The sequence below is a fragment of the Schistocerca serialis genome, chromosome 12 (genome assembly GCF_023864345.2).
Source record: "Schistocerca serialis cubense isolate TAMUIC-IGC-003099 chromosome 12, iqSchSeri2.2, whole genome shotgun sequence".
NCBI classification, from domain to species: Eukaryota; Metazoa; Arthropoda; class Insecta; order Orthoptera; family Acrididae; genus Schistocerca; species Schistocerca serialis.
In genome coordinates, this window is record NC_064649.1 from 141,037,732 (window position 1) to 141,048,478 (window position 10,747).

Consider the following 10,747-nt stretch of genomic DNA (forward strand, 5'->3'; position numbering starts at 1 on the left):
CTGAGTCAAGCGCTACACTACTGATGGGGTATTCAAACATTACGGGATTCTTTTTCCTATTCATCTGCATTAATTTACATTTATCTATATTTAGAGTTAGCTGTCATTCCTTACACCAATCACAAATCCTGTCCAAGGTTCCAGAGAGATGCAGGAATACTCAAGGCTATACTGAGCGTATGGCATATCTTAGAAGATAAGTTGAAGAAAGGTAAACATACATTTCTAGCATTTATAGATTTAGAGAAACGTTTTGACAATATTGACTGGAAGGCCACTGATGTCACAAATTTTAATATTGCTAAACTCACTCGTCAATACCTACAGGGTACTCCTCATTGACCTAGAACCATGAAAGCAAGATTTCTCAGTACAAGTAAAGGAAAAGATATCCGAAAGCTGTTAATCTGTAATGATATCACGTGAAAATAATATTTGTTTTGTCATTTGTTATTCGTCTTCAGATTTGAAATTAAAACGCTCCTGAAAGTTTTGGAATCGCTGTGACTGATATCTTGCCAGTATCGCCGGCCGGTGTGGCCGAGCGGTTCTAGGTGCTTTAGTGTGGAACCGCGCGACCGCTACGGCGGCAGGTTCGAATCCTGCCTCGGACATGGATGTGTGTGATGTCCTTAGGTTAGTTAGGTTTAGGTAGTTCTAAGTTCTAGAGGACTGATGACCTCAGAAGTTAAGTCCCATAGTGCTCAGAGCCATTTGAACCATTTTTTATCCGCTAGGACAAACTTCTGAGGTCATCAGTCCCTTAGAACATAGAACTGCTTAAACCGAGCTAACCTAAGGACAGCACAGACACCCATGCCCGAGGCAGGATTCGAACCTGCGACCGTAGCGGTCGCGCGGTTCCAGACTGTAGCGCCTAGAACCGCTCGGCCACTACTGCTCCTTCGCTAACAGGACGACATCGCCTGCAGCGCCTCTCCTGAGCTCGTCACCATATTGGTTCGACGCTAGACTGGAAAACCGTGGCCTGGTACGATGACTCCTGTTTTCAGATGGTAAGACCTGATGATAGGATTCAAGTGCAGCGCAGACCCAGGTTGTCAACAAGACACCGGCCAAGCAGGAGACGGCTCCATAATGGTGTGGACTGTGTTTATCTGCAACTCACTGGGTGCTCTGGTGCAACTGAAGCGATAATTGGCTGGAAATGGTGACGTTGAGCTACTAGGAGACCATTTGTAGCCATTCATTCCAAACAATGAGGAAATTTTTGTGTTGATCACAATGCGCCAAGTCGCGAATGGTTTGAAGAACATTCTGGACAATTCGAGCGAATAATTTGGTACATTTCTAGCATTTGTAGACTTAGAGAAAGCTCTTGACAATGTTGACTGGATTACTCTCTTTCAAATTCTGAACGTGGCAGGGGTAAAATACACGGAGCGAAATTCTATTTACAATTTGTAACCAGATGGCAGTTATAAGAGTCGAGGGACATGAAAGGGAAGCAGTCGTTGGGAAGGGAGTGAGACAGGGTTGTAGCCTCTCCCCGATGTTATTCAATCTGTATATTGAGCAAGCAGTGAAGGAAACAAAAGAAAAATTCGGAGTAGGTATTAAAATCCATGGAGAAGAAATAAAAACTTTGAAGTTCGCCGATGACATTGTAATTCTGTCAGAGACAGCAAAGGCCTTGGAAGAGCAGTTGAACGGAATCGACAGTGTCTTGAAAGGAGTGTATAAGATGAACATCAAGAAAAGCAAAACGAGGATAATGGAATGTAGTCGAATTAAGTCGGGTGATGCTGAGGGAATCAGATTAGGGAATGAGACACTTGAAGTAGTAAAGGAGTTTTGCTATTTGGGGAGCAAAATAACTGATGATGGTCGAGGTAGAGAGGATATATAATGTAGACTCGCAATGGCAAGGAAAGCGTTTCTGAAGAAGAGAAATTTGTTAACATCGAGTATAGATTTAAGTGCCAGGAAAACGTTTCTGAAAGTATTTGTATGGAGTGTAGCTGTGGTGTCACCGCCAGACACCACACTTGCTAGCTGGTAGCCTTTAAATCGGCCGCGGTCCGTTAGTATACGTAGACTTTGCTAGCGATGGATCACTGACTATATACGCTCTCATTCGCAGAGACGACAGTTTAGCATAGCCTTCAGCTACGTCATTTGCTACGACCCAGCAAGGCGCCATATTCAGTTACTATGTCTTCTGAACAGATAATATTGTGAATCATGTACCGTCAAGAGCGACGTTCATCACAAATGGATTAAAGTTAAGTACGAAACTAATTACGTCTGCTTTCTGAATTCTAATTCCCTGTCATGTTCCAGACCTCACGTCAATATAGTCCTTCCCTCCTCACGCCAGTCTGCGTGAGCTAAAACGCGTGCATTTCGGCCTCCTCTAGTAACACGGTGTTGGCTCTTCAGCCAACACAACAGTAGCCATGTATGGAAGTGAAATGTGGACGATAAATAGCTTGGACAAGAAGAGAATAGAAGCTTTCGAAATGTGGTGCTACAGAAGAATGCTGAAGATTAGATGGGTAGATCATATAACTAATGAGGAGGTATTGAATAGAATTGGGGAGGAGCTTGACAAGAAGAAGGGACCGTTTAGTAGGACATGTTCTGAGGCATCAAGGGATCACCAATTTAGTATTGGAGGGGAGCGTGGAAGGTAAAAATCGTAGAGGGAGACTAAGAGAGGAATAAAAAGATTTAGAAGGATGTAGGTTGGAGTAAGTACTGGGGGATGAAGAAGCTTGCACAGGATAGAGTACCATGGAGAGCTGCATCAAACCAGTCTCAGGACTGAAGACCACAACAACAACAACAATTTGGTAACCCAGATGGTCCGACATGAATCCTACCGAAGTTACTGTCGAGGGATCAGTTAATGCACAAAATCCTGCACCGCCAACAATCATGGAAGGCTACGGAGGCCGAATGGCTTGATATTTCTGCAGGGGAATTCCAACGAGTTGAGCCTACGCCGAGGTGCTCCAGATATCCTATGACTTTAGCCACCACACTATAGAATGCATTTTAAGATACCAAAAAAAAAAGTTGCCGCGAATTTTTGTCCTCGACAATACATGCGCTGCTGTGGTAACACTGGACAGGTCGGAGACATTGCTTGGCGCCTGCAGATCTGCGTTAGCCGGCGTGCCTACCTCTGATGTCCGCTGGACGCTCGACCTTGAAGCTGGAGCCTTCCGCGACCTCGACTTCGGCTGTTGGGCGGCGAACACTGAGCGCGACCGGCGATGCGGCCCCGCTTATAAAGGCGCGCGTGTCTTGGCCGGGTGGGGGGGAACGGCGGAAGGCTCTGGTGGGGGTGGAGCGTGACTCACGGAGCTCGACCGTGTCCGGCGGCCGCTGTGTGGAGCACCCCAGCCGCCCAAGAGCGGCCGACGGAAGCCCCCGGTTTCCTGGAACCGCCCCGGTATGCTCGCCCGCCCCGCAGAAACAAATCATCCTTTGCCACCTCGTCGCTCGGAGTTCAGTCGTACCGACATCCTGGGTCGAGCCTCCACCCGTTAGTCCGCGAGTCCTCGTACGTCGCCCCGCCAGCTGCGTAGGGAGCGCGGAACGGCCTCGACTCAAATACCGTTCTTTTTAGGACTGTTGATATTTTCAAAAATACCGAGAATCCGATATATCGATATTTAAAAAATATCATCGGCCGTCGATATATTGAAAAAAAATCATCGATAAACAGGGTGATGATGATGTCGTCTGACTAGGGCCTCCCGTCGGGTAGACCGTTTGCCTGGCGCAAGTCTTTCGATTCGACGCCACTTCGGCGACTGGCGCGTCGATGGGGATGATATGATGATGAGTAGGACAACACAACATCCAGTCCCTGAGTGAAGAAAATCTCCGACCCAGCCGGGAATCGTACCCGGCTCCTTAGCATTGACATTCTGTCGCGCTGACCACTTATTTTTCTTTTTTTGATCGTTGTATTCGGTCGTTGCGGACGTCGCAAGACATCAAGTTCGGTGGTTGATCATGCCACTCAGTTTTTTATTACAGAGGCCAACCGGCTCCCTGGCCGAATACGCTGAGCTACCGTGCCGGCGTTATTTCGTTCGTTTTCTTTCGTTGCATCTGCACGGGGCGGACGTCGTAAGACGCCCGTTTAAGTTCGTCGTTGAGCCATTAACTCACTTGTTTTTTCATTACAGAGGGCAGCTAGCCCTCTGACCAAACACGCTGAGCTACCGTGCCGGCAGAAATGAAATGATCGTATGGCATTGTTGGCCGCGAGGCCCCATGCGGGGAAGTTCGGCCGCCGTGTTGCAAGTCCTTTCTAGGTGAAGCCATTTCGACGACTTACGAGTGAACGATGACGAAATGATGATGAAGAACACACAACACCCAGTCATCACGAGGCGCAGAAAATCCCTGACCCCCGCCGGGAATCGAACCCGGGACCCCGTTCGCGGGAAGCGAGAACGCTACCGCAAGACCACGAGCTGCGGACACTCGCTTTGGTTCGTAGTATCTGCTCGCAGCGGACGTCGCAAGACATCCGTTTCGGTTCGTCGTTGATCCATTAACTCAGCTTCCTTTTAATTACAGAGGGCAGTTAACCCTCTGACCGAACACACTGAGCTACCGTTCCGGGGACCACTCAGCTACCGGGGGCGGACGATATATAGGGTGATTCGCGAAGATAGCCAAATACTTTAATATGTTATTAAGTAACCCTAGAAAAAAAAAAGTTCATATAAACTTAGGTCCGCAATGTTTGGTTACGGAGTTACGGCTAATAACAGATTTTGCCTCAAATTTAGCAAAATAATAAAAAAAAAGGTTGAAATGGCTCTGAGCACTATGGGACTTAACTTCTAAGGTCATCAGTCGCCTAGAACTTAGAACTACTTAAATCTAACTAACCTAAGGAAACCACACACATCCATGCCCGATGCAGGATACGAAACTGCGACCGTAGAGGTCGCGCGGTTTCAGACTGTAGCGCCTAGAACCGCTCGGCTACTCCGGCCGGCGCCATTGCAAAACTGCGAGGTTAAAGTAAAACACGAATTCCATTTATTTTCTTGTTATTCGTCTGGTGAGCCTAATAAATATGTCCCGGACGTGTGTCTGCAGTAGTTTTTCAGAACATCCAGGGAAGCAAAGATTATTATACAAGTAAAATTGTTTCTTTTCCGTTAAGAATGTAGAAACGCTTACGTCATTGCTCGCAACCATTAGTGATTTGTTTCAATCGCTTCCTAACCTCGAAACGAGATAGTTTTCCTTATTGTCCATTGAAAGAGCATACTAACAATAGTGTATTTAAGTGAAACTACGTAGTAACTGTGGTAGTTTGTAGGTTATTTATGAAACAGGAATGCCTTTCAAATTTACGACTGAGGAATAGGCCGATATGGTATTTATTTATGGCAAATATGATGGTTTCAAAACATAACAAAATAGTTTTTTTTTACAAGTGAAATTTCATCTTTTTTTTCATACTCTTGACTGCACTTGTTGCTATAGGTGCACTGTTCTTCATAAGTAAGAGGGATTCTTCGGCGAATTCTGCACAGCATACAAACCATACTTAGAGGTGTATGAAACTCTAGAATTTAGTTAATTTATGAAAACATGAATGAGATATGATATTTTATACTTCATGTTAAGAAAAAAACTCAAACTTTACAGTTAATAATGTCAGTTCTTACCGCAGTTTTTAATAGATTTGGAAAATTCTTGACTTGAGCGCCGGTCTTCTTACTTAAAGGCCGGGAATGTTAGTGATTACGATAGCGCAGCACCGTACCTAAGATTGGTGCACGGAGTTTTCAAGCCATCCTTTTTTCCCCTCTTAGATCGTATTTTAACAAATTTTAATTCATTTCTTCAGCTTCCACCATGGCTGTTGTTGTTGTGGTCTTCAGTCCTGAGACTCGTTTGATGCAGCTCTCCATGCTACTCTATCCTGCTCAAGCTTCTTCATCTCCCAGTACCTACTGCAGCCTACATCCTTCTGAATCTGCTTAGTGTATTCATCTCTTGGTCTCCCTCTACAATTTTTACCCTCCACGCTGCCCTCCAATACTAAATTGGTGACCCCTTGATGCCTCAGAACATGTCCTACCAACCGATCCCTTCTTCTAGTCAAGTCGTGCCACAAACTCCTCTTCTCCCCAATTCTATTCAATCCTTCCTCATTAGTTATGTGATCTACCCATCTAATCTTCAGCATTCAAAAATGAGAGTCAAATGTCTCGAGGCAGATAAACTATAAGGTGTGTTTTCCATCGCATTAATACGTTGGCGAAGTTACCACAATGTAGTGGATCACAATGTAATGTTAACACGTTCTAGTTTTGTGTAATATATGTTAGTTGTTTTTCGTCCCACGGAATTGGGAAACTGTTCACGGAATTATGATGCCACTATCACGGATTTAAGAACCGTGTCAAGCATTTAGGAGACTTTGTCACATAATTTAGGTCTGCACCTTTTCACTACTTTTGTAAAACTTAACAATAGTCAGTGAAATAAAAAAAAAGCGCTATAACGTTCGATCTGTCTGCCTGAGTTGTTATTTAAATGAGCTTTTTTTCATTTATTACATTACGTTGCGCAACACTAGCTGAAAAGTGTCGGGGAATTACGCATCCACACCCCACTGGCTAGGCCATTCCCATGAGTATGACGAATCTGAGGTTGGTGACGGTGCAGCCGCTTCGTACTCGTTCCCCCTACCCCTCACTAAGGCTGCGGTCACAACGCACCGACGTCGTACGAAGACGGCCGTCCTTTATCAAACCAGTACCCCAGTACGTGCGCGCTCCCAGTGCAAGCGACCTCAACGCTCCGACGTAGGGTCTTCGGACGGCATTCGGCGAGACGCATATCGTTTTGTTTCGTTCGGTGGTGCTCACCGGTATCCCGTTCGCAAAAAAATGGATTGTGACAAAGCTTTAAGTTCGGCACTAGAAAGTAAGTTTCGATTCCGGAGAAATGTAGGGACACGCGAGGCAATACTGGCTCTTCGACTTCTCGCCTACATCTGTAGCATTTGAAGACTCGGAGAAAGCTTTCGACAATGTTGACTGGGGTACTGTCTTTCAAATTGTAGTGGTGGCAAGGGGTAAAATACAGGGAGCGAAAGGCAGTAGTTCAGAAGAAAAAGAGAGTTGTAGCGCATCCACGATGTTATTCAATCTGTGTATCGAGCAAGCAGTAAAGGAAACAAAAGAAAAATTTGGTGTAGGAATTAAAGTCCAGGGAGATGAAATAAAAACTTTGAGGTTTGCCGATGACGTTGTAATTCTGTCAGAGACAGGAAAGGATCTCGAAAAGCAAAATGGTTCAAATGGCTCTGAGCACTATGGGACTTAACAGCTATGGTCATCAGTCCCCTAGAATTTAGAACTACTTAAACCTAACTAACCTAAGGACATCACACACACCCATGCCCGAGGCAGGATTCGAACCTGCGACCATAGCGGTCTCGTTGTTCCAGACTGTAGCGCCTACAACCGCACGGCCACTCCGGCCCGCGAAAAATCTGTATAGGAAATTTCTAGCCTAGAGTATAACCTCAAAAAATTGTGGGTTCAGCTGACAAAGGTGGCGCGTGTCTATTTTGAAGCTTAAAGTTACTGCAATGCATCTTGTGTATTGTGATAGGTGGACAATTATTATTAATGCTGACTGGTGTCTTTAAGCTAGTAAGCTGGATATAGTGTGTAACGGAACATATTAAAGGCTTTACTGTACCGAAGTATGCGATACCCTCCAAATTCAACCAGTTTAACGAGTATTTATGATTATAGAAAAGTTATTGCGTATGTTAACAATGATTGCATAACATGTCTCCATAAACAGTCAACCCATTAAATTATACTGAATAACTGACCCACACAAAAGTTTATATCACTTGATCACTGATACAGCAAATGTCATCATGTAAAAACACTAAGTCCATCTTAAATAATTAATATGAAGTACGAAAAATAGTGGCCAACTTAGGTATTTTGGATCTCCTTAAATAAAAATCACCCAGTGAAACCTATTTGTTCACTAGGAGCGTTTTCACTCAGTATTCATGTAATCAATCGTATTTTAGACGAAAACCAATGTAATTCTTAATAATTCATGTTATTTACTTATTTATGCAAATTAGAGAAGTCAATTGACAAACTTCTAAAAAACGGCCTTTTTGTAACAAAGAATTATTCTGTCATCAAGTCAACAAATCTGTCTGTCATTTTAATAACATGTTAAATTATGTTACTCGATGCAAATTAATAACTTTTCTGCACAAATTATGATAACAGATGTACATGTGACTTATAAACTATATCTCTTTTTAATAGTTCTTTGACAATGTTATAAATACAAGCAGCAAGAAGGGTCGGGGAGGCAGTCGGAATGTCACTTTGGTAAAGTGTGTTTGTGTGTTATTGTTTGAGGTGGATAAACAATGCAAAGAACATGTAAAGGAAGTACTACTTTGTGTTGTGTCATAGTCTTTGGTGGACAGTGGAATTAAGATGGCCACCAGAGTAATAAATATTTGAAGTTTACATATTTGTTGGTTTCGCTCGTTCTTTATCATCAAAAGCATATAAAAAACACGGGACCTCATGTTTTTAACCCTAGACAACCAGATTTAGAGCCAGCATCAGCATCGGGACACAGCAGCGATCCAGCAAGTAACAGCGATTACCACAACACAATGCATTTTAATGGCGTCAACCTAACATCAAGTGCTAACAAGCTCCATAAATGGGAGTGAAATAGTGCGATTATAGCAATTAGCAATATCTACGATTAGGCGACCATTACAAGTGTCATGAGGTCGTTTGCAAATGTGGTGTATGTTTTCCCACAATCATAGCTTTAGCTGTTCTGAGTCTCCGTTCTAAAATTTTTGTTTCTCTTTTGCGCATAAGCGGCATGACAGTCATTGCTGATTAAATGATGTGTGTCTCTTTTGCCCACATACGCACATGTGACGTATACAGAGGGGTCCAAAAACCGTATCCACTGTTTAAAAGTCCATAACTTGTCTCATTTTTGGTGAAAGTGTATCTTAAAGTCCAACTTAAATATATCACTGTAGGTGTTCGAAATTGTCACCATTAACATCCACACAGAAACGATGCCGCCGAACTGCAGCACGAACTACCTACTGCAGCGCGTTCAGTTGGAAATTTGCACCTGAATGTACGATGGATTCTCGAAGTTCCTCCAATGTGCGTGGCTTTTGTCGATAAACGACGTCCTTTAGTGTTCCCCACAGGTAAAAGTCCAGAGGAGTTGGGTCTGGGGAACGTAATGGATACTCGACAGCACCTCTACCGCCTATCCATCTTCCTGGTAGATTTTCGTCGAGATACGCTCTAACACGATTTTGGTAGTAGGCTGTGGCACCATCTTGTTGAAAGTAAACTCTTCCGTCTCCATACAAGTCTCGCATGGCAACCCACAGCACACATTTACTTCTGGCAAATTTACGCCTTTGTCTACATGGAAGTTCGTATTTTCGGCGGCGCAGTAGATGCAATTGTGGCGATTTACTGTACCACTGAGTTTAAACTGTGCCTCATCAGACCACACAATCATCTCTGCAAACTCTTCATCGTTGCGCACCATTCTACGATCTGGGTCGTCCTCGTTCATTGCGTGTAGCAACCGTGGGATGTAGCACTTCCACTTTGCTGTCTTCAAAATTCGCCGAACACTTGAGCGACTCACTCCAGTTTCACGGGCACACTGTCTAACAGACTTCTGTGGTGAGCGAGTGAATTGTTGTAACACACGACGGGAGTTAGCTGGACTTGTTACTGTTACAGGTCGTTCAGATCGTTGTTTGTGTATATCTGTAACACAGCCTTCGAATTTGTCTCGAATGCGACGAATCGTTAAACGTGTCGGCGGCTCTGTTTGATACTCATTTTGCCATTGCTGTTGAACCTCATTAATGTTTTCGTACTTAAAGTACCACTTCAAAACCGACTTCCTTTCATCGAATGTAAGCCTTGCGCCAGCCATGTTTACTCGAGTAACTAGGTGCAACTAAGAACAAAACACTGACTATCTGGCGACTGTCGTCTGACAAAACAAAACAACACAATACAACGATTATGTGGCGATTGCCGGAACTACGAACTATTACATTACCAAAGATGTGACAACTCCGTCAATTAGTTTGCCAGTTATGGACTTTTAAACAGTGGATACATTTTTGTGGACCCCTCTGTATATAAGATACATTTAATGTATTTGACATGTATTCCACGTGTCTCCCTAACGGATTTTACCCTGCAGTTCCGTTTACACGCTGCTCAGTGTGTGCGACACAATATCTCCTGAACTATGTATCGCAGAATGATACAATTTTGCAGGTATATTCACTGATGTATGAGAATACTGTCTGGCGACTGTTACAACTGCAATTAGTAGTAAAAAAATAGTAAATTAAAACGTCGCGTTAGATACAGTAGTTTTACAGCATGAAAAGCGAAAAGTAGTAAGCAATAATTTTTTTTCCCTTTCATCATTTTGTGAAGATTATCATCGAGAAAAAGTTTCGTAAAGCAACATTTTGAAAAACACAACCGTCAGTCGCGAACACAATTAATTTGTGACCTAGGTTTGGGGGTCACAAGGGACACCTTCTTTGGTCAAAATTAAAACTAACTGTTACAGCGTAACGTACCAAAAAATACGAAAGCTGCGGTCATACCTGACACCCTCAGATAGTCAGAATTAAAATAAAATGAAACAGAGGTGCAAG

At 43.6% G+C, this 10,747-nt stretch overlaps 1 protein-coding gene across 1 annotated transcript in view; it reads right to left on the reverse strand.

The window, feature by feature from the left end:
- LOC126428420 (peroxidase-like) overlaps positions 1-3,226 on the reverse strand; it is a 346,222-nt gene extending 342,996 nt beyond the window's left edge. The window contains exon 1 of the mRNA XM_050090348.1: positions 3,150-3,226. The gene's annotated coding sequence lies outside the window, so the exon portion shown is untranslated. The remainder of the gene's footprint in view (positions 1-3,149) is intronic.
- Between the last annotated feature and the right edge of the window lie 7,521 nt (positions 3,227-10,747).